Below are 21,219 nucleotides of genomic sequence, written 5' to 3' on the forward strand. Positions count from 1 at the left end.
CTTGAACTTCATTGTCAGTGTCCATATCATTCCATTAAGTTAGTGAGACAACGTAGAAAAATTATTCTTAAATGAATCTTATCATAGCTCAGGGGTGGGCAATTATTTCAGGTGAAGGTCTGCTCACTGAGGTTTTGCAAGTCATCGAGGGGCGCATGGGCAGCCCCATCCCTTGACAGGTGCCCCGGCCTTGATTGCCATTTTGTGAACAGGAGTCCCACCCGCTAACCTTTGCCATCAGAAGTCCCTCCCCTTGCCCCCCAGAATTACTCCTTTCAGCAATGGGTTTTGCCATCTCAGAACCAGAAAAATAGCAAATTATATTCTAAAAAAAATCAAACATGTATTACAACATTAACTAATTTAATTAAAAAATATATGTTTGTCCTGATTTACATGTGTTTGTATAGTATACATAGAGGTGATAGTATAATAGCTAAAAAGGAAGGCTTACTCTTGAAAATTGTGGGGGGAATTGAAAAAGGTAGGGGGTATAGTTGTGGGGGGGTGTGGGAGGGTGTGTGTGGGGGGTGGATAGGTGTGGGTGTGGGGGCTGTGGGTGGGTATGGGTTTTGTGGGGGGCTGGGAGCATGTGGGGAAAGGTGGCTGGGGAGGGTTGTGGCTTGTGGAGGGTTTGCCCACAGCATGCCCCCCCCCCCGCCCCCCCCTGTAGCAGGCAGAGGCCCTGCCAGTGCTTTTGCAAGCCCAGGTTCTGTGATCCTGTTGCTCCAGGACACTTGTGCAGGTCCCATGCTGGTGCTCACTGCCACTTGCCCCCTGACTGCCACTGCTGCACTTCTGCTCTGTTATGCCTGGCTATCACTGTGCTCCATGCACCTACTTGCTGCCTCCTTCCCCCATCTGCTCCAGACATTTCCCCACTCCCTGCCCACTGGCTGGCACCATGTGTTTCCCAGCTGCAGTGCTGGGACTGCAGAAGTAGGCCTGGCTGGCCTGGAGGACTGGGGCAATCACTCACAGTCCTCTCCTGCCTCCCTCCCCCACTCCTCCTTATCTGTATTTTCCTTGGCACGGGGATGCAGTAACAGCCCTAGGCTGGAAACCTCCAGTAGCCCCTACTAGGCAGAGGCTTCTGGATGGAACAGGGGCTACAGGAGGGAGAGGAGGGTAGTGCGGGTAGGAGGGGGTGGGGCTGGGCTGGATTTGCTTCTCCAGCTGTTTGATCCTGCTGGAGAATCCCCCTAGGTCCTACTGCCTCTGGCTGCTGTTATCTTTTACAATTTTTTTAATTGTTTAGGAGCCCTGCGGAATGGATAGAATGGCCTGGTAGGCCGAATCTGGCTCGTGGGCCATATTTTGCCTGTCCCTGTCATAACTCATTCCCAGGAACGGTCACAAACTCCTGCAAGACCGTTTCAGGCTGGACATAAGGAAGAATTTCTTTACTGTCCGAGCCCCCAAGGTCTGGAACAGTCTGCCAGCGGAGGTGGTTCAAGCACCTACATTGAACACCTTCAAGAGTAAATTGGAAGCTTATCTTGCTGCGATCCTATGACCGCAGCTGACTTCCTGCCCTTTGGGCAGGGGGCTGGACTCGATGATCTCCCAAGGTCCCTTCCAGCCCTGATGTCTATGAAATCTATGAAATCATTTCATCCTGCTTGCCTTATCTCCCTGGATAAGGGCTTATCATGTGTGGGGAGACCAGAATCAAGAAACTGAATCACTGCTGCTGGGAACTGGTCCCTGATGTAGCACTTTCTTGAGTGCCCTTTTATCTTGCTAGCTCATGGGCAGACTGGGATTGGGGAAGCCATTTCCTAATCTTGAACTAATGAGCTAGGGCCTTCAAAAGGCACTGCACAAGTGGACTAGTCCCTGATGCTGCACTTTCCTTGACAACCTCTCATTTTACCGGAAGTAACTGGTCCCATCAAGATAACGCAGTTCTGCAGGAATCACAGCACAAGGGGCAAGTCCCTGATGCAGCACTTCCTGTGGTACCCTTTCATCTTACTGGCATGTGAGGAGCCTGAGATCAGGGAGATGGAACCTGGGCTCACCATACCCCAAGACCTTCAAAGATAGGGTGACAGTTTAGCTGGGACAGTCCCAGATTTCAGAAGCCAGACCCAGCTGACTGTTGAGAATTACGTTGGATGTCCTGGAAATGCAGGACTATGGGGCACAATCTAGCCAGGAGTTGGTACAGCATGGAGTGCCTTGCAGGCAGGCACTATTGCCTGCCCAGCATGCCACCCTCCCCCTGCCAACTTATGAGAGCATGGTGGGGGCAGAAGGGTAATGTCCTATATGTCCCAGATCATGTAGGGTTACCATATGTCTGGGTTTTCCTAGACGCATCCTCTTTTGGCCCCCTGTCCTGGTGTCTGGGCAGGTTTTTAAAATGTGAGCAAATATCCAGGTTTTTTGCTTTGTCCCTGCTCCTCCCAGGCACTAGCAGCTTGCATTCTTGGGGCTGGGAGCAGCGGGCAAGGTGATTGGCTATTGGGGGTCATGTACTCTGTGCCCAAGCCCCAGCAGGTGTGTGTGTGTATGTGCATGCAGACAGTAGCTGCAAGGACAGCAGGGCTGGGGCAGGGGGCTCTGAGTTAGGAGTGAGGGGCACTGGCAGCTCTGGGGAGCAGGGGCTTAGGAGTGAGGGGCAGAGGCAGGGCACTGCCTTCCCCCAATCATATACCCTTCCACCTCTCCTCCTCCCAGCTCCCTGCCCCCTCCCCCCTACAGATGTCATCTATTTTGATCCTAGATATATGATAATGCTACAGATGAATGACCAATTTCCCAATTTCCTTAAGGTCAGACTATTCAAAGAGGACTATCAGTCCCTGATGCTGTGCTTCCCATTGTGCTATTTCATTTTGCTGGCTCCCCAATCTCTGGCTCCTTGTTGGCATGTTTGAAAGACATGGGGGAGAACCCAGCACCAAACCTTTAGCCCTTTAAAGTAACATATATACCACAGATGCAATTTAATGCATGTTACAAATCAGGTACAAAGGTGTTCCACATTAAATGGAACATCTTTGTGTGTAGTTTGCCATTTTACTCTATGGTAAATTGTTTGCACATGTGGCTTGTTACAATTTATCACATGATTAACACCACATCTGCCAGAGCCTCGGGCAGAATTCACAGGCTCTAAAACATACCTCTTGGTCTTGTGTTTCCAACCTTTACAAATTATAGATGTGCACACAAAGCTAACTGGGAATGAAAAGTCACATCATACATACTTGGTTTGGAACTTCTTGAATGATGAGACTTAATATGTAGTTGTATTGCTTGTTTTGAAGCCATACTAAATAGCCTCCACTTTTTTTTAAGCACAGAGTAGCTGTGTTTGAAAGAACATGCCAGGATTTTGTTAAATTGTAAGGACAACTTCTTTTAAAGGATAAAGGAAGGGATGCAATTAGCCTTGTAATTCAAACATGATGATTGAAGTCAGATTATCCTTTGATTTAGAACAATGTTGAAGGCATTTTAATGCATAGCTCTGTCCACTTGTGAACAATTAGGGCTGTCAGCTTAAGTGGTCAATTGAAGAGGTAGGTTAAACTGCACTTTTTAGATGTTCTGTGACCTTGCACTTGGAAATCTTCCTTTGGAATTACAATCACAGCCATTGACTTGGTACTTGAAGTGGCAGAATCTAATTATAGCTGAAGTACCCATGACTACACTCTTTTCCAATACATCACAAACAAATGACTCAAGAAAGGACTGATACAGGATGGATTGTACAAGAAAGAATTCGTAATGGAGGCAATCTGTCAGTGACCAAGAAGATCAGACAATTAGGGCAGCCAGGGTTTACACCTGAAATAGTGCCTCAGGAAGTGGAGAGGGAAAAGAAGTTCATTTAAAGAAACAAATGAATATGTTTTTGCCATTTCTGAATAAGAGTCATTGCTAAGTGAAACCGATTAAACTTGTACAGGACCAAAATCTGCCTTCAGATCCATGTAGATTTCAGTTGGCTTCATCCATGGCAGAACAGGGCCCACAGATTGTAAACTCTTGGGACTGACAAACCATGCAGCACACAGAGAAAATGTATGTGTTGAGTCCAATTCTGTCTGGTGGTGACCATCCCTCCATGGAAGTTCTCCATGCCCTCAGGCCCTCCAGTCCAGCGACTCATCTATTGAAAATTTAGCACATCTTGAAACACTTTTCTGCATAAGGGCTTAAACAGCCCTACAATCATCTTTAACCTTTTAAATGAAAGTGTGCTGTATATTTTGGAGCAGAATACTTACTCATTCATGCCATCCTTGCATAATAAATAAAAGAAATAATTAAAGACCCCTTTCCACTTCTCTCCTTGCCATGATCTTCAGGCAATATTTTAAAAGGTTATTATGAAGAGACATATGCCTCTCCTGTAACTGCTTTACTTGCCAGGGAAAATGAACTTATGTGTTGCCCCAAGGAAGGGCTACATACAGTAAAAGTTGCATTATCTGGTACTTTACCATCTGGGATTCTCTATTAACCAGCATCTATCAGAGACACCATCTTGCTATAGTATTTACTTTATTATTCCTTATATTGCAGTTAAAATATTTAAAGTTAAAATAGTTAAAATATTAAAAGTTATTATATCATATTAAATGTTATATTAAAATGTTAAAATAAAATTTATTATATCACAGTTAAAATGAAGGCTTTGTTTCTTTCTTGAAGGAAAAAACAAACAAACAAAAAACAACAACAACAACAAAAACCCTCTCAGATAATCACCCTATTTGATTAACCAGCACCCTGTCTTCCCCATGGATGCTGGTTAACAGAGCTTTTACTGTACATGCTTGTGCCACTCCTGGAGCAGTCTATAGGAGGAACTGAGCTTGCCATATCATAATCATAGATTAACTATGCTGCTAGATGATATTCAGATAAATAGTGCAAGGATCCCTGCATTCAGGATCTGATCTTTTTTTCCTCACTAACCTCAATTTTGAAGCAGTGTAACCCCAGGGAGATACTCACGATGCATGCCTGGTGTCCCAGGTGCCACAAGACCTTGATGTGGATTTTTTGAATGAACACTAAAATGCAGTTTTTTACTATGTTATAAAGGCAGTAAAGTTCCCATGTCACTTTTGAAAAATGGGATTTGCCACAGGTGTTCATGAACAATATTTCTCTTCTCTTACCAACATACTCGTTGGCAGTGGCTGAATAGGTCCTGTGTTTGTATCATTTTTTAAGAGCTTTGGGATCCATCAAGATGAATAGCACCATGGTAGGAATACATATGGAAATTGGACATGTTGTTCCTGTCAATGTTCTGAGTTTGCTAATGCCTCCCTGGGAACACTGTTAGCTTTTTGACAGATCAGTGCTTGTACTTACGGACAACTAACTGATCTTTGTAATTTAACGTCCATAAATCTGTGTAAAAACAAATGATTTAAACAATGTGGAGACAGCTAAGGTAAAACTTGCCTGGGGCTATGTCTATTGTAACCTTACAGATTTCTGTACAATCTTATGGGATGTAAGCCAAGTCATCTAAAATCATTATGAATCTGATTTCTGCTCTCTTTAATCCAGCATTGTGGTAGCATATGATGTTTGAGTTTTATTTTGACCTTTCATGATCTCCTCTGCAATAGTCATTGAGTCCTCGAATGTCATTACACCACTTTTCCTAATGACAGTAAAAATATCTACTAGAGATAGGCCTAATGACCTGAAAGTAATTGGAAGAGTCTGCAAACAGAGATAGCTGCCAGATCGCAAACAGACCTGATATTTTATTCACACAAGCTTCTAGCTACTGCAATAAATCTAGATCAGCTACTGTACTCATTAACTGAACAGATAATTAAAGCTTGTGAAAGTCTGGATAAACCACCTGGCAGGATGATGTCCTTTACAAAGAGAGACAGTAAGATTGTGAACCTAGAGAGAGCTTAATTAAAATAACTGACTGTTACTTAAAAGGATGTCCATCTGACAAACCACTATTCTGAAAGGACCACAGATCAGCATTATGTTCAGGGGAAACTGATTCAGAGTAATCAGCTACTGAAGAAAACGCCCGAGTCTTTGGTTCCATTATGTATGTATTCATTTCAGAGTCTAATTTAATTTGGTGCTCTAAACGTTGTCCATTCCTCTGTGCTGTCACAGCTTTAAGACACATGACCGAAACAAGATCTAGAAAATCATAATGTAACACAATGAAAGTTTTGTCACCATTGTCATCCAGAGGTGGATCCAGGGGGGTGCAGTTGTGCAAATGCACCCCCATTTCAGTTGACTACACTCTGTGGGTAGTAGCTGGGGACTTTCTAAAGTTCCCCAAGTAAGTAAGAATTTGCTCCTTCCTTCCCTTTCTCTTTTTTCTTCCCCACTCCTTCCCACCACTGCCTTTGTTTTCAGCCACCTTGTGGGTTGGGAGTACAGGGGAGGGGAAGGAAACGCCAGGGCTGCCCACTCCAATGAGGCTCTGCATGGTTCTAGGCTGAGCCAGGGACCGCAGCAGGAAAAAAGTGGATCCCTCTTTCCTGCTAGGTATCCTCTGTGTTCCTTGCTAGCCCTGAAGCAGGAGCTGGGGAAGGGAACCTAACTGCTAGTACTGTCACCATCACTGCTGTCTTTTGATGAGCCTGGCTCCACATGCAGCCTGGTGGCAGCAGGACAGGAACAGTTCTGGAGCCCCCTGCCTCTCAGTGTATCAAGTCCTGGTCCCTGAGGGCGGCCGTGATCCCCCGCAGTGGCCAAGCTACCCTGCCTCACCTCCACTCCATGGGGTACCGTCCCTTGTTTGCCTCACTTGCCATACCTTGATTTATATTTTAGTCCTTCAGGAAACTTTCTCAGGGCCTGAAAGTGAGCCTTGGTTCATGTCTCTCTCTGCTTCTCGTTCCTGGCTGTCACCAGTCTTGCCCTATGGCACTAAATCATCATAAGGGCAGTAATTGTGGTCTCCAACCTCCCCCATAACCACATCCATGCTTTGTGGCTGTCACTCTGTCACCATTTACTTTCCTGTATACGTTTCATCCCTCTTAGGCTTAACCTACAGGTTGCTCTGGCTGTAGACTTGTAACCTGGGCCCCACTTGCTCTGACCTGGTTTTTATGACTCAGGTTCTTATTGGCTTCCATCTACCTTGGTCTTGACCCCTCTAGGCTCAAGGCCAGGCCCTCTTGGTCTCAGCCTGCCTCTACCTCCCTCTGATTTGTGCCCCTGTCCCTGGCAAGGCTCAAAACCCAGTGTGCCCCTCAGGCACCCTTGTGTGGCCTCCTTACCTCCCTATAGCCATCATCCAGTCCTCCGGTACTAAACTTAAAAGTAACACAAATAAAAGCAACTGCTTCCAAACTACAAGTCTCCCCTTCTGAGTTCCCATACAGCTGCCAAAGCCATCTCTCTACTTACTGTCTCCCCTAGCCCCTGGGAGCACTTAACCCAGTCTGCGGCTTCCATGCCCTGCGAGTCTGAGCTGGCAGGAGCTCTTCTCTCCACAGAGTTCAGCATCACACTGCCCCTCTGCCTTAGCAATCCAGGCCTATATCCCCCAGGCTTCTCTTCCAGTTACGTCTTCCCCTGACTGGCCATAGATGTGTCCTCCCAACTTACTGCTGGTTCGGCGGCTAAGCTGCAGATGCTCCTTTGTTGCTTTCTCTGGGCTCTGCCCTGCTGTGTTATTGCTAGGCAGCTAGCCAAGCACTAAACCAGGTCCCTAGTTGTCTACTTTCCTGCAGCTAGCCCATGTTCAGCAGCCGGTGAGTACTTCTGCTGCAATCTCTTAAAGTAACAGTGGCCTCTAGCTCCCTGTTACAACAGGTCACTGTTTCTGCACTTCACTTTCTAAACTTGTGTATTTGCCTATGTCATCATCATCGTCGTCATTGTTGTCAACAAATTATTTGACAGTTTATATGTTCTATTAAATTGATGTGCCCTCCTTGTTATTCCATTTCTTATTGAAGCTTCCCAATGCCACAACTTTCTTAGGATCTTCCTAAAATAGCAAGAAAGAGAAGAATGAAGGGTGGTGTCTGTCAGGTTCTTTAATGCAAGTTTGCACAGCTTCCAACAGCTGGATCTGGGCCTCAAAAACATTTTGAATCCATTTACAGAACTCAGTTCTGTAGTTTAAAGAATCTGCATATAAAATGGTCACACCACATTAGGTAGAGCTGTGTTTTTCTGCATTAGCTGAAACTTTCGAGTATTGAAGGGTAATCTCAAGTAAGGCACATATATTTTTTTTTCTGGGAAGAACAATGCTTATTCATAGGGGAGTTCAAAAATACCTCATGAACGCTACATCCTGTAAAATGGTAGATTACTAGACTGAAATGTTAGCAGGTGTGACACAGTAAAGTTAATTTTGCAAATTCTGTTTAGCTGATTATATAAACAGTAAAGTTGGTTAAAAATGAGGATTCAAGTGTATATTTTTTCTTGGTAACTGTTCCCTGTTTTGTTGAAATTTGAAATTGAGTATATGAACCATCTAGAAAATGGGCTTAGAGGATTTATGAAAAATGTATTGAATAAATTCCCACATGCTTTTATTGGATGCTGTAATTACTTGATAAAGTTTCAAAAAAGTTTCCCTACTGTAATAGGCAGTTACATCTCAGATAACGCTTTTAAAGTCAGTTTTAACACAATTTTCTTGGAATCTGCCCATATTACCAGTGGTGTCTGTTTTGCTTACCTTACTCTGCCTTAGATACAGACTGCCTACTTACAAGTTATAACTATGCAAGCAAACTAAAAGTATTAAAAGGTGTCAAAATATTACAGTAGCTAAACTTTAACTTATCATTAGAGTTCACTACACTTGCAAAATCTATGTCTGATTAGATGTAGAGAAAATTTAAGATGGAACATATTGAGGGATCAATATTTTCCAACACCTTCCACTTTAGGAACTCCTATTTTCTCAGTAGATTTATTAAGGCTTGCATCTTTCAACTATCTGGAGTGTGCATCATATTAACTTAAGAACTTATGGATTGAATTTAGCTCTCTGGCTACGGACAGACATTCACAAAGTCTGAGCCTGAATTGATTCAATCTTTGTTGGTTCTTCTAACCTGACTAGGCTGAACTGGTTTGAAACTGAACAGACATGCACATGCCTGCAATGGCTCAGGATAGAAGCCGAGGGATGCTAAACAGCCCTCCTTTCCCTTCTGCAGGAGCTGAGCTGAGGGGAACATGGCCAGTCCACAGCAGGACTCTGTCATTAGGGATGTCTGCCTGCATGGTCCCAAGCTTTTCCCCGCTGGCTGCTCAAGGGGCAGGAGTGTTGCCAGCCCTCAACCTGGGCTAGCACAATGAGGCAAGGGGTGTGTGCACTGCATGCATCTGTTGATGATACAGAGCTTTTCAATCTCCCTCCCTGCTTTGTCATACTGTCTGCAGCAAACTGATAGGTGAGCAAGCTACTTGGGGAAGTCGGGGAGTGCTGATTTCATAGATTTCATAGACATCAGGGCTGGAAGGGACCTCCGGAGATCATCGAGTCCAGCCCCCTGCCCAAAGGGCAGGAAGTCAGCTGGGGTCATAGGATCCCAGCAAGATAAGCATCCAATTTACTCTTGAAGGTGTTCAATGTAGGTGCTTGAACCACCTCCGCTGGCAGACTGTTCCAGACCTTGGGGGCTCGGACAGTAAAGAAATTCTTCCTTATGTCCAGCCTGAAACGGTCATGCAGGAGTTTGTGACTGTTCGACCTCGTCATCCCTTGGGGCGCTCTGGTGAACAAACGCTTCCCCAGATCCTGGTGGTCACCCCTGATAAACTTATAGGTGGCCATCAGATCACCCCTGAGCCTATGCTTTTCCTACACTTTTCATAACAGTCTTTATCATCTGTTTAACAAAACTTCTTTAACAGCTTACTGGCTGACCTGTTGATTAGCTCCAAAAGCCCTAAGCAGTCACTGTTCTTTCTGCCTGTCCCAGTGAAACTGGAGAGAGAGACACACACAGACACCTCTCGGCATTAGCTAGCATACCACATGCTGGCTATGGTCCGTTCTGTGGCAGAAAGGAGGAAGGGATCTCTGCTTAAGTAGTGAGTGGGGGGTAAGGATTGGGCCAGGGGGACAAGGGGGCATGGGGAAGCCAGCAGACCCTGCTGTGCCTGCAAGCCTCTGTCGAGCTCCATCCAGGAGCAAAGAGCTCCACCCAGCCCAGAGATCATGCCAGGATGCTGGGAGACTCTGATTTAGCTTAGAACAGGAGGTGGACTGTGACAGACATTACATAAACTGGTTTGAGCCAAATCAGTTAAGTATGAGACTATATTCAAATAGGTTTATTTCAAACTGGTTTCAGCCATTTTCAAACTGGTTTGTCTGCACTGAACATCTGTTCTGTTACAGGTTTAAACCAGTTTCTGATCACTTAAACCAGATTATTATGTGTAATGTCTGTCCCTAGCTTCTGTCAGCAACTAGAAGACTACCTCAAGGATAGGTACAGATGATTGTGTATTGAGGTGCCACGCAAAGGGAGCCATTCACTCAAGCTTACTCTATTTAAAGGCAAAGGCATAGTGAAATAGGAAATCAATCATGCTTTTTACTGGGTCAATAACTAGTATAAGGTGGGCTTTGATATAAAATGGAGCATTGAACCCAAGCCCTGTCAGTGTGTATTACATCATTATGGCCTTCAGCACAGGTAAAGGTGCTGATTTAAGTTCTATTCAGCAGGTAAGTAATGCCAGGAATTATTAAATAGGGTTTCATTCTAGTAAAATGTTTAGATGTATGATTTGTTAACAGCAATTTTCTGTGTGTAATGTGCTTTGGAAATAGGAGATCAAATCTTTTTTTCTTTTCTTCATTCAACTTTACGTAAACAAGCTACCACAAAGTTTGAGCAGCAGGAAACACAAACATTTCCACTTTCTTTTTCTCTTTCATTTTGTTGAGGTGAATTTAGCACAGTTGAAGGGGGACAGATTGAAAGCCCTGAGAAAGGAAGTCTTTTTATCCACTCCTAAAGCACATGGACAGTGGTAGTGTCAATTCTTCTCATACCACATAGTGTGCTTTAGTGCTTCTGTCAGGGATTACTATTACACATAGTATGATACCAAGCCTACTTAATGCTTGTTCAGTTCATGTAGCTTGAACCTGTTAGAGATCATCATTGTGGCATAGATTTAATGGTCTGCTTTTATATGAGAGTGATTTAATACTTAGCCAGCTTCTCAATTAATGGGATCAGAACAGCTCCATCTACAATAGATTATCTCTTGTTAAAGTGCTGCAACGCTTGATGTGGCCTGAGGAAGCACGCACATATCAATGTGAAGTAAACAAAAAGAATTACAGTCTCTAAGCCCAGTATTCAGGTCTGATGTGTCCTCTTTGTCATAGTCTGGGGACATAAGGCGGGTCCACATGAGTGTGCACATGCCTTTTGCCCTGCCTAAAACCCCTTTGAGGTGGAGCAAGAGGCACATGCAGGAACAAAAAAATGTTCTGGATATCCAGGGGTCTAAAAAAAGGAGGTGTTTAAAAAAGCAGGGCAGGGCACAGTCATGGACTGTGTCCTGAGGCAACCGGAGGCTGGGTCCTTTATGGAGGCGCTCTGGCTGCCAGAGCATATCTATGGTTGGCCAGGCCACATGATTCAGCACCAGGGCTCTGGTGCCAGTGAGTAAGGGGTCAGGAGGGGCTGGAGGAGGGGAAAAGGGACTGTGGGAGGACCCCCCCAATGGCCCTGCACACTGCCACAGCTGCCCCAACTCCTGCAAGCCCCAAGACCCCTGATCCCTGCTGTGGCTGGCCCCTCCCCCGGCCAGCCCCCCCTCCCCCGAGGCCTCCTCCCCCTGCTCAGGCCAGCCCCTCCCTCTGTGAGCCCCTTGAGGCCCCTGACCCCTGATGGAGCTGGCTCCTCCCCCCCAGTCTCCCCCGCAAGCCCCGTGACCCCTGCTGAGGCTGGCCTCTTCCCCGCCAGCCCCCCCCGGGCCCCCTCCCCCTCCCCTGGCTGGCTCCATCCCCCCAGTCTACCCAATCTCTGCCCCTCCCCCCATAGTTTAAAAAAAACAAACAACCCCCCCCGGCACTTACCTCCAGTTTGGCTGTGTCTGGCTGCCTGGAGCCCTGCCCGCACAGTGCAGGGGAGGGTGACAGCCCCAGTGGCCCCAGCCCAGGCCCTGCTGCCCCCCCCACTGCCCTGTGCTGCTTCAGGGGGCTCTGCCAGGAGGCCCTGGAGCCCCTCCACCCCTGCTTTTCAGGTAAGCAGAGGCTTTTTTCCCATTTTTTTCCTGTTTTTTTTTTAAATGATGGTGCCTGGGGTTGTGTAGGTAGCCATGGGAGCATGGGGGTGCAAGTTGGCGGGCTGAGGATGGGTGGGGTAGCAATTGGGGGTTCTGGGAGAGCTGGGGGTGGGGTTGGGTAGGGCAGCAATTGTGGGGCTGGGGTGGAGCATGTGGGCCTTGCAAGGGGGGTGGTAACCCATGTGGAGGTCATTTGGCTCTCGTTAGGGGGCCATACCCCTTCCGTGGGGGCTGAATCCCTGTTGTGGGGCTGATCCCACTGTTGGGGTTCTGTACCCCTTGTTAGGGGGTTGAATACCATGTTGGGGGGACAAATCCTCTGTTGGGGGGGGCCTACCCCTTGTGTGGGTGCTGTTGGGGAGGGCTGAATGCCCTGTTGGGGGCCCATACCCCTTTGGGGGTTGAACCTCCTGTTGAGGGGGTGAACCCCATGGTGGGGGGGCATACCCTTTGTGTGGCGGCTGAACCCCCTGTTGGGGGCCTGTACCCCTTGTTTGAGGGGTGAACCCCCTGTTGGGGGGAAAACTGCCTGTCGGGGGCATACCCCTTGTGTGGAGGCTGAAACCCTTGTTGGGTGCTGGCCCTGGGCTCTAGCTCCCCCTGGCTGTAGATCCAGGAAAAGCCAAGCAGGGTTATTTTGCCCCAAGTGGCACAATTTGCTCCACGTGCTTGCATGTGTGGATGTGTCCATAGGGCACTTGCAGTAGCTCAAATAGAAGCAGTGCAAATTTGAGCCAGGGCTTTTTGTTTCAGTGCATGTGCTTGCACACACACTTTGTTTTAGAGCAAATTGTGCCACTTTGGGCAAAATAACCCTGCCTGGCTCCTCCTGAATCTTCAGCCAAGGGGAGCTAGAGGCTGGGGCTGGCACCTGTGCTGTCCCCAGCAGTATAAAAAGCTGCCCTGTCCTGGCCCCAAAAGTATAAAAGCTGCCCTAGCATGTAGCTCAGGGCTACTCACTCTCAGGAGCTCCTGGGGCCCAGACAGTTGGTACCTGGAGACACTAACCTTTGTGCCAGCTGGACAGCTGAAGCAGCCCTGAGAGTTCCCTGCACCCTCTACCCACTGCAGCAGTTTGGCAGTGCGGGCTGCTGCCTGGCTGTGACCTGCTGTGCACCTGCCAGACCCGGATGGGGACTGCAGAGCCAATAGAGGCATCTGCCCCTCTGGGCCAGCTGCCAGTGCACTGAGGTTGCAGGGATGGCCTTTGTGTGGCACTACTGCTTTTTGTGTCCCCTGCCTGGCTGTCTGGGCAGCTATCACCTGGAAGATGTTCCAGGTGTGGTGGCCTGCTTTGAACTGTCAAAGCATGTTTTCCTGGCCCCTTTTGTCCAGGAGGTCAGCCACAACCAGATGGGTCCAGGAGGTCAGCCACAGCCAGATGGGTCCATCTCTGAGCAAGCAGGGTCCTGCCACTGGCCTTCCTAGCAGGAATTCTAGCAGGGCGAGGGGCCAGACCCACTAGGGGTCAAGGGCCTCAGGGGCCCTGGTGGGGGGAGGGGTCAGCCCTGGCAGGGGTCGGGGGGTCTTGGGAGGGGGTTGGCAGGAGGAGGGGCTGGCCCCGGCAGGGGTTGAGGGGCTTGGGGGGGCTGGCAGGGGTCAAAGGGGCTGGGGGAGTTGGTGGGACTGGTGGAGGTTCCCCCCACAGTCCCTTCCCCTCTCCTCCAGCCCCCCTGACCCCTTACTCACCGGCACCAGAGCCCTGGTGCTGAAACATGCGACCTGGCTGGCTGCATGTTTCAGTACCAGGGCAAGAGGCCAACCATAGAGATGCTCTGGCAGCCAGAGGTTTAGGCCTAATATTGATTCCAAGTTTCATAGTCTCATAGTTTCTAGGGTCGGAAGGGACCTGAGCAGATCATTTAGTCTGACCCCCTGCCATGGCAGGAAAGAATACTGGGGTCAAACGACCCCAGCAAGATGTTCATCTAACCTCCTCTTAAAACCCCCCAGGGTAGGAGCCTGCACCACTTCTCTTGGAAGTTGGTTCCAGACCCTGGCTGCCCTGACCGTGAAGTAGCGCCTCCTGATATCTAACCTAAGCCTACCCAGGCTTAGGTCACTGGTCACTCCTGGCAGTGCTCAGGGGAACAGTGACTCCCCCAATGCCTGCTGATCCCCCTGACTAGTTTGTAACAGGCCACTAGATCCCCCCTCAGCCTTCTCTTTTGGAGGCTGAACAGGTTTAGGTCCTGTAGCCTTTCCTCATAGGGCCTGCCCTGTTGTCCCCTGATCATATGAGTGGCCCTCTTCTGGACCCTCTCCATGCTGTCGACATCCCTCTTGAAGTGTGGCACCCAGAACTGGACACAGTACTCCAACTGTGGCCTGACCAGTGCCGCATAGAAGGGGAGGATCACCTCTTTGGACCTGCTTGAGATGGATCTGTGGATGCATGACAAGGTGTGGTCGGCCTTCCTAACTTCCTCCTCACACTGCCGGCCCATGTTCATCTTGGAGACAATGATGACCCCAAGATCCTTTTCTGCCTCCGTGCTGACAAGAGGGGAGTTCCCTAACCTGTAGGTATGGTGCCGGTTGTTCCTCCCGAGGTGCATCACCTTGCACTTGTCTGTGTTGAAACCCATCCTATTCTCATCTGCCCACCCTTGTAACCTGTCTAGGTCTGATTGTAGCCTGTTGCATCCTTCCAGTGTGCCCACGTCCCCCCACATCTTAGTGTCATCAGCAAATTTAAACAAGGTACTTTTTACCCCCTCATCCAAATCACTGATGAAGAAGTTGAACAGTGCGGGCCCGAGGACCGAGCCCTGCAGAACCCCACTGCCCACGTCCTTCCAGGTTGAGAAGGACCTATCCACTACCACCCTCTGGGTGAGGCCCTCCAGCCAGTTGGTGACCCATTTGACTCTGTGGGTGTCTACATCACAGCCCCCCAGTTTCTTAATGAGAACAGGGTGAGAGACAGTGTCAAAAGCCTTCTGGAAGTCCAGGAAGACTATATCCACTGCTACCCCTACGTCTAATGATCTGGTGATCTGATTGTAAAAGGCCACCAGGTTGGTCTGACAGGACCTGCCACGGATGAACCCGTATTGGTTGCCCCTAAGCATGCAGTCTCCTGCTGGCCCCTCCTGGATGTGTGCCAGCATAATTTTCTCAAACAGCTTGCCTAGGATCGAGGTGAGACTAACCGGCCTATAGTTTCCCGGGTCCTCCTTCCTGCCTTTTTTGAAGATGGGAACCACGTTGGCTCTCTTACAGTCCTCTGGTACTTCACCAGAGCACCACAAGTGCTTGTAAAGCCGTGCCAGGGGACTTGCAATGACCTCGGCCAGTTCCTTTAGAGTTCTCAGTATGTAACCTCCTCATGTTGAGTGTGTGATAGTAGTCTCATATCTAGGTGAAAAAACATGGTTTTGGCAAGCTCACCATCTGAAAAGATAGTTATTCAACTTCCCCAGTTCTAAAAGTTAAACACACTTCTGATTGTGAGCAAATGTATTTTTAAATGTATTTCTTTTATCTACAAGCCTGAATTGTAATCACAACAATAATAATTTGCTTCATGCCTGCGAGTAGAGAATTTCACAGTGCTTTACCAACACAAAAGATTAAGCATTCTCCCAACCCAATGGGTAATGGAAAAGGAAGAAGTTCATGGACATACCAGTGAATCAGCCTCTCAGATGGAGATGTACAACGTAGCTTCTCAGCTTCACCAATATGCGGAATCCATGGCACTCTGGGCATCTTCAGATACTCGACCTCCATCTTCTCAGCTACACACCTAACTTTTGCTTGCCTGCAGAGAAGCTTCTGAGAAGAAAGAATGTGAGTAAGTGAAAGGGCAAACTGATCTTTATGTTCGATTAACAGCAGAGGAAAAGTCTGACAGATACATTTGCCATTTGATCAAATAGTTTTTACATGCTTCCATTCTTTTACACAATGCCATCTGTTGAGGCTTTTGGTAAATGTAATCCTATTCCCCATGTATCCACAAGCCTAATTACCAACGTGTGGGATGCAGAGGGTACCTGTTAAATATGTCAATAGTACAGCAAACATTTCTACAAAATAGACATCTTCAGTTTTTGTTCAACGGATGGCAAAGCTACATCTCAGCTATTTTAGCTCCTATTCTTTCCAATATGGAGGAGAGCATCTGTCAACCAGGTTCTCCCAATGCTCCGCACAGCATGTAGTTAATAAAAAACAAATGTGGTAGAATCTGAGCCTTGGGGCAATCTGCACTGCTGTTTGATCGTCTGCAGTGAAGCCTACCACCAATGTCAAACATATTACAACCCAAATATGCAATGCAACTATCCTCAGAGCAGCACTGGGAACAAGCCAGTAAGCACAAAGAGAGAGCTTATAACATGCCCAGCTCTGCTCTAAGAATAGCTGCATTACATTTTTGCATGGAGTGGGTGTCATGCTTTGCTGCTTCTTTCCTAGTGCAGTCAAGAGGCAGTGTAGACATGCCCTCAGTGCTTTGTGCAAATAATCATGTGGGGTTTTCTGTGCTAAACCAATTTTGGAAGAACAGGATTTACTCTGCACTTCATTCTGTTAGCAAGTTTATGGACTTGACATTCCCCATTTTACTACATTCTAAGAGTTGTATTGTAATAGATCCATTCTTGTTTTCTGTCACATCTAAGTGCTATAACTTGCAGTCTGGAGTAAAATTGAACCTCCATAGAATGTTTTTTTTTAAAAGGTAATTTTTTCAAAAGTGCCTAAATTCCCTCTTCAAAGCTTCATGGCCTTCCATGGGGTTATGGGCTTGTCTGACCACATAAGTAAGTGTGGACATAGTTTTACCAGCATAAGTATTCTTGTACAGGAAGGAAATAAGCAATTTAATATGAACGTAACTACTTTCACACTTGGGGATGTATGACTATAACAGTCTTGGTAAAAAATTATACACCACACCTACATAATTATATTGGTAAAGTCTGTACCTAGTCAATTCTCATAAATGCCTGGGTCACTTTTCAAAATTGGACATGGGTTCTTTGTTACTTAAGCATTTTTGAAAATGTACTCTCTGACCTTTATAATTAGACAGCATCCTTGTTTTGGCATAAATTGTTCATTAAACCCCATAGAGCAATGACACATTAATTACCTTCGGTTCACTTAACTTCCTTATCAAATCTCCCAGCTTTCTAAATCGGTCTTCCATGTTACAAAAAAACCTCTCTTCTCCTCAAAAGGCAGTAGAGAGAATTAACCACTTTATCCTGTTCTTTTCTTTTCCTTTTTTTTTAAAACAGTATTCACAGATACTAAACATCACAATAATTTTGTGTGAAAACCTTTAATATTTCTCTATGTTGTATTTATCACAGATCTTGTCTCTTCTCTGTATCAAATCTGTTTAGGCTTGTGACTGTCTGAGAAATGGTCACATTGCTATGTGACAAGATTTACTTTAAATGAGCCAATAAAGGCTGTGTAGGTAAGAAGTCTTAGCATGACCAGAAACACGATTCCAAAATTCACCCTTAAAGATGACCTTGTTCCCTCTAAAGAATTTCAGAAGATTCTGAAATTGCAGCTGAGCAAAGTTGCCTTCAGCTGAAGTTCCCAGAATTTGAAGGGTTACTGAAGCATCTTAATTTTTATTGCCAGTATACGTCCTTCTCTACCAGATCTAATCACTATTGTTTAAGCTCTAACCCAGCTATTATATGTCTGGAGTTGACATGAGAGCTGAGGAAAGAAGAGCAGACTGTCAAAACCAGCTGTCAGCATAGATAGGTGGGGTGTGAAATTGAAGTAATAACTGGAATATCCACAGCATCTGTTCAAAGATTTTGGAGAATTTGTCCAGTTGGCATCCTCTCAGCCCCGACTGAGTGGCAATATTTAATATCAGTCAGATACCTTTGTCTTTCATCTCTGCATAAGATATTATGTCAAGTGCTGGTATGTTGGAGAAAAAGCTTTAAAATTATGGGGGAGGATTTAAAGCTGACAGCTGAGACAAAGAATGATTGGTAATAATGATAGTTACTGTATTCTGAGGGCAGACATGGTTGAGGGACTATTAACTTTTGGTGCGTGTAGACTCAAGGTTCCAAGAAGACAACAGTGACCTATTTTGTGATATGTTTGTACATGGAGAAGGAAATGAGATCAGCAGATGAGATGCATTTTAATAGGACTAGTCGTATGTCTTTGTTAATTGAGTCATTTTTACAATTAGAGATGAACACAAAAAGAACACATTGCCTATACAATCATTGGAGACATTATAGCTGCTCCAGAAACACGTAGAAGGTCTAAAAGGGAGAGAGATGGAGGAATTGGAAATGCTGAGTCCAGAAACTTCTTAGCAAGGTTTACTTCCAGAGTTTCATGTTGATATAAATTATATTCTCTAGCACCAGCCTAGGCTGCAGTGGGGCCACATCTTTTCCCTTTGAGCTGCCTGCATCTGGAGACAGTTACATAAAAGGGCAATAGAACAAAGGAACCCTCATGATTGCCTCACGTTATAATTTTCAAAAAATTGGGCAGTGCATATTATATTTAGCTCTATATTGTTCATTTGCCATCTTGCTATTGGTTATTGGTTTTTATAATTTCCTATTGCTATAATTTCAAAGCTGCCCAGCCTCCCTGCCCATCTGTTCATTGTATTTTTTATTTTTCTTCTTCTCTTCTTTCCCATTCTGCTTATCTCCTCTCTCTACTCATTCTAATTTTTTTTTTTACTCCAATAACCCTTTCCTCTCACCACATTGTTCCATTAGTAACAATGAACAACACCCTCCTTCACCTCAAAAACACTAATTGGGTGAATGGATAGAGGGAGGGAGGGAGCCTGGTAAGCAACACATATGAAGAAAGGCTGCAAGAACTAGGGATATTTCAACTGGAGAAGAGAAGACAAGAGGTGTGGTAGGATCTTGTAACAGTCTTCAAATACCTTAAAGATAATTATAAAGAGGATGGAGATGCACTTTTGTCTGTGACTGTAGGGGACGGGACTAGGAACAATAGCCTCAGGGTAAAATGTGATATTTAGGTTGGAGATTAGGAGGAACTTTCTAACTATGAGGTATGTGGTACTTTCTCCATTGTTTGTTTTTTTAATGTGTACATTATCGTCCTGCCTCACACCCAATCCAGGAAGCATGGCTATGCCAATGACCTGGCTCTTACCAAATCAAGCAAGCAATGGGAAGCCATTGAATCCACTTTGACATCAGACATGAACACCCTTGCCAACTACTTCCATAAATGTCATCTCCAGCTCAGCCCCGCTAAAACAGTTGCAACAACCTTTCACCTAAATAGCAACCAAGCAAAGAAAGAAATAAAAGTCAAGATTAGTGATTGGACACTTGAACATTGTTACACCATCACTTATCTAGGAGTCAAGCTGGACCAGACCCCACACCTGGAAGGGGTCCATAGTAAGGTTAATAGCAGAGGATCTGTTAACTTGCTAGCACCACCTGGGATGCAAGTTTCCAAACACTGTGCACCTCTGCTTTGGCACGTTGTGTATGCTCACTCTGTACTGCACACCAGTATGGGGTTAAAGCAGTTAAGTTAGTGGATTCCAATCATAACAGCATCATGAGAGTCATCATGCCTTATGCCAACTCCAGTTGACTGCTTACCAGACCTCTCAGTTATTCCCTCTCCTCTCAGCATCCAGAGACAAGCTGCTACCCTGGCCCTAATCCTCAAAGCTCTAGCCTAGTAGCTACAAGGAAGAAAACCAGCTAACAAGTCTTGGAACCCATTTTCTACTCAGGTCAATAGGCTGGAATATGCAGAAGGCATGTCATCCATAGTATGGACCTCCTATCAGTGGAGCAGGCAATATGCTGCACAAGAACTACAGCTAAAGAACTTCATCTGCAACAGCAGCTTCTGCCTCTCAGGCTAGCAGCTTCCCCTTAAGGCCTGGACTGCTCTTAATGACCTCAGAATGGGTGCTGGATGGTTTAAGGCAAGTATGCACTCTTGGGTCCTCTCCAGTGACACTGGCTGCAGCTGTGGTGCTGAAACTCAAATGGTGGACCACACACCTTACAGCCCTCCTTCAGTCACCCAAAGTCTTATTGATATTGACCTTTCTACCTGTTGCTGGCTTTTGGGCCCTCATGCTTCTGACATATTAGTGTGGTGACACTCACTTCATTATCATCATCATCAGGGTCAAGCATTGGAACAGGGTATCTAGAGAAACTGTGAAATCTCCATCCTTGCAAATCTTCAAGAGCAGGTTAGACGCTTGGTTGGGATGGTTTACTCAGAGAAGATTCCACTAGATAACCTTGTGAGGTCCCTCCTATCCCTACTTTTCTATGATCCTATGTATAGGGATGTAAATATATATGGATGTATGTATAATATTTAAATAAATATATGGAAGTATATTTACAAATACTCTGCCCAACTAACAAGAAACACATCATGTCCTTTTAATCACCCTGACCACATTGCTTAGATGCAGTATCCCTTTTCCTCTTGTTGGTATTTTTAAGCTATAAGATCTTTGTGGAGATTTGCCCTCTAGTGGCTTACTCTTACCCTTTGATAGTAACCTTTATTTCTTATCTGGTCCAGTTTGTATTTCCTTTAAAATGTCACACTGTTGCTACCCTCAGTTTAGCTCCTATAATGATAGCAATAATGGGTAAATATGCACTTTTAAAAGTAAATAAGTAAGATATGTATATAAAGCATAAGCCTTCATGAACCTCAGTTCACTTCATTGGCTGCTGTGAAAAGACATGTGCACGGATGACTGGTGCTACCTTAGTCAGGGAGGCACGTGACCCCCTCTGCAACCAGTCCTGCTGGCTGTGGGGGAGGTCCCTCATGGGCAATCCTGCAGATGGAGGGGGGGGGGCATGGCCAATCCTGAGGACTGGGCAGGGGGTTCCATGATGGCTGATTGCTGAAATCACTACAGCCATTTCTGTAGCCACTTCTAGGAGCAAGCACCAGCCAATC

At 46.1% G+C, this 21,219-nt stretch overlaps 1 long non-coding RNA gene across 1 annotated transcript; it reads right to left on the bottom strand.

Annotated features, from left to right (window-relative positions):
• Positions 1-766: 766 nt before the first annotated feature.
• Positions 767-16,356, bottom strand: LOC149856357 (uncharacterized). Its single transcript, XR_016444476.1, has 3 exons — positions 16,263-16,356; positions 15,893-16,041; positions 767-4,129 (listed from the first exon to the last, which is right to left on the bottom strand). It is a non-coding gene; the product is annotated as an uncharacterized LOC149856357 (long non-coding RNA).
• Between the last annotated feature and the right edge of the window lie 4,863 nt (positions 16,357-21,219).

The sequence above is a fragment of the Crocodylus siamensis genome, chromosome 10 (genome assembly GCF_052110815.1).
Source record: "Crocodylus siamensis isolate JL-2025a chromosome 10, ASM5211081v1, whole genome shotgun sequence".
NCBI classification, from domain to species: Eukaryota; Metazoa; Chordata; order Crocodylia; family Crocodylidae; genus Crocodylus; species Crocodylus siamensis.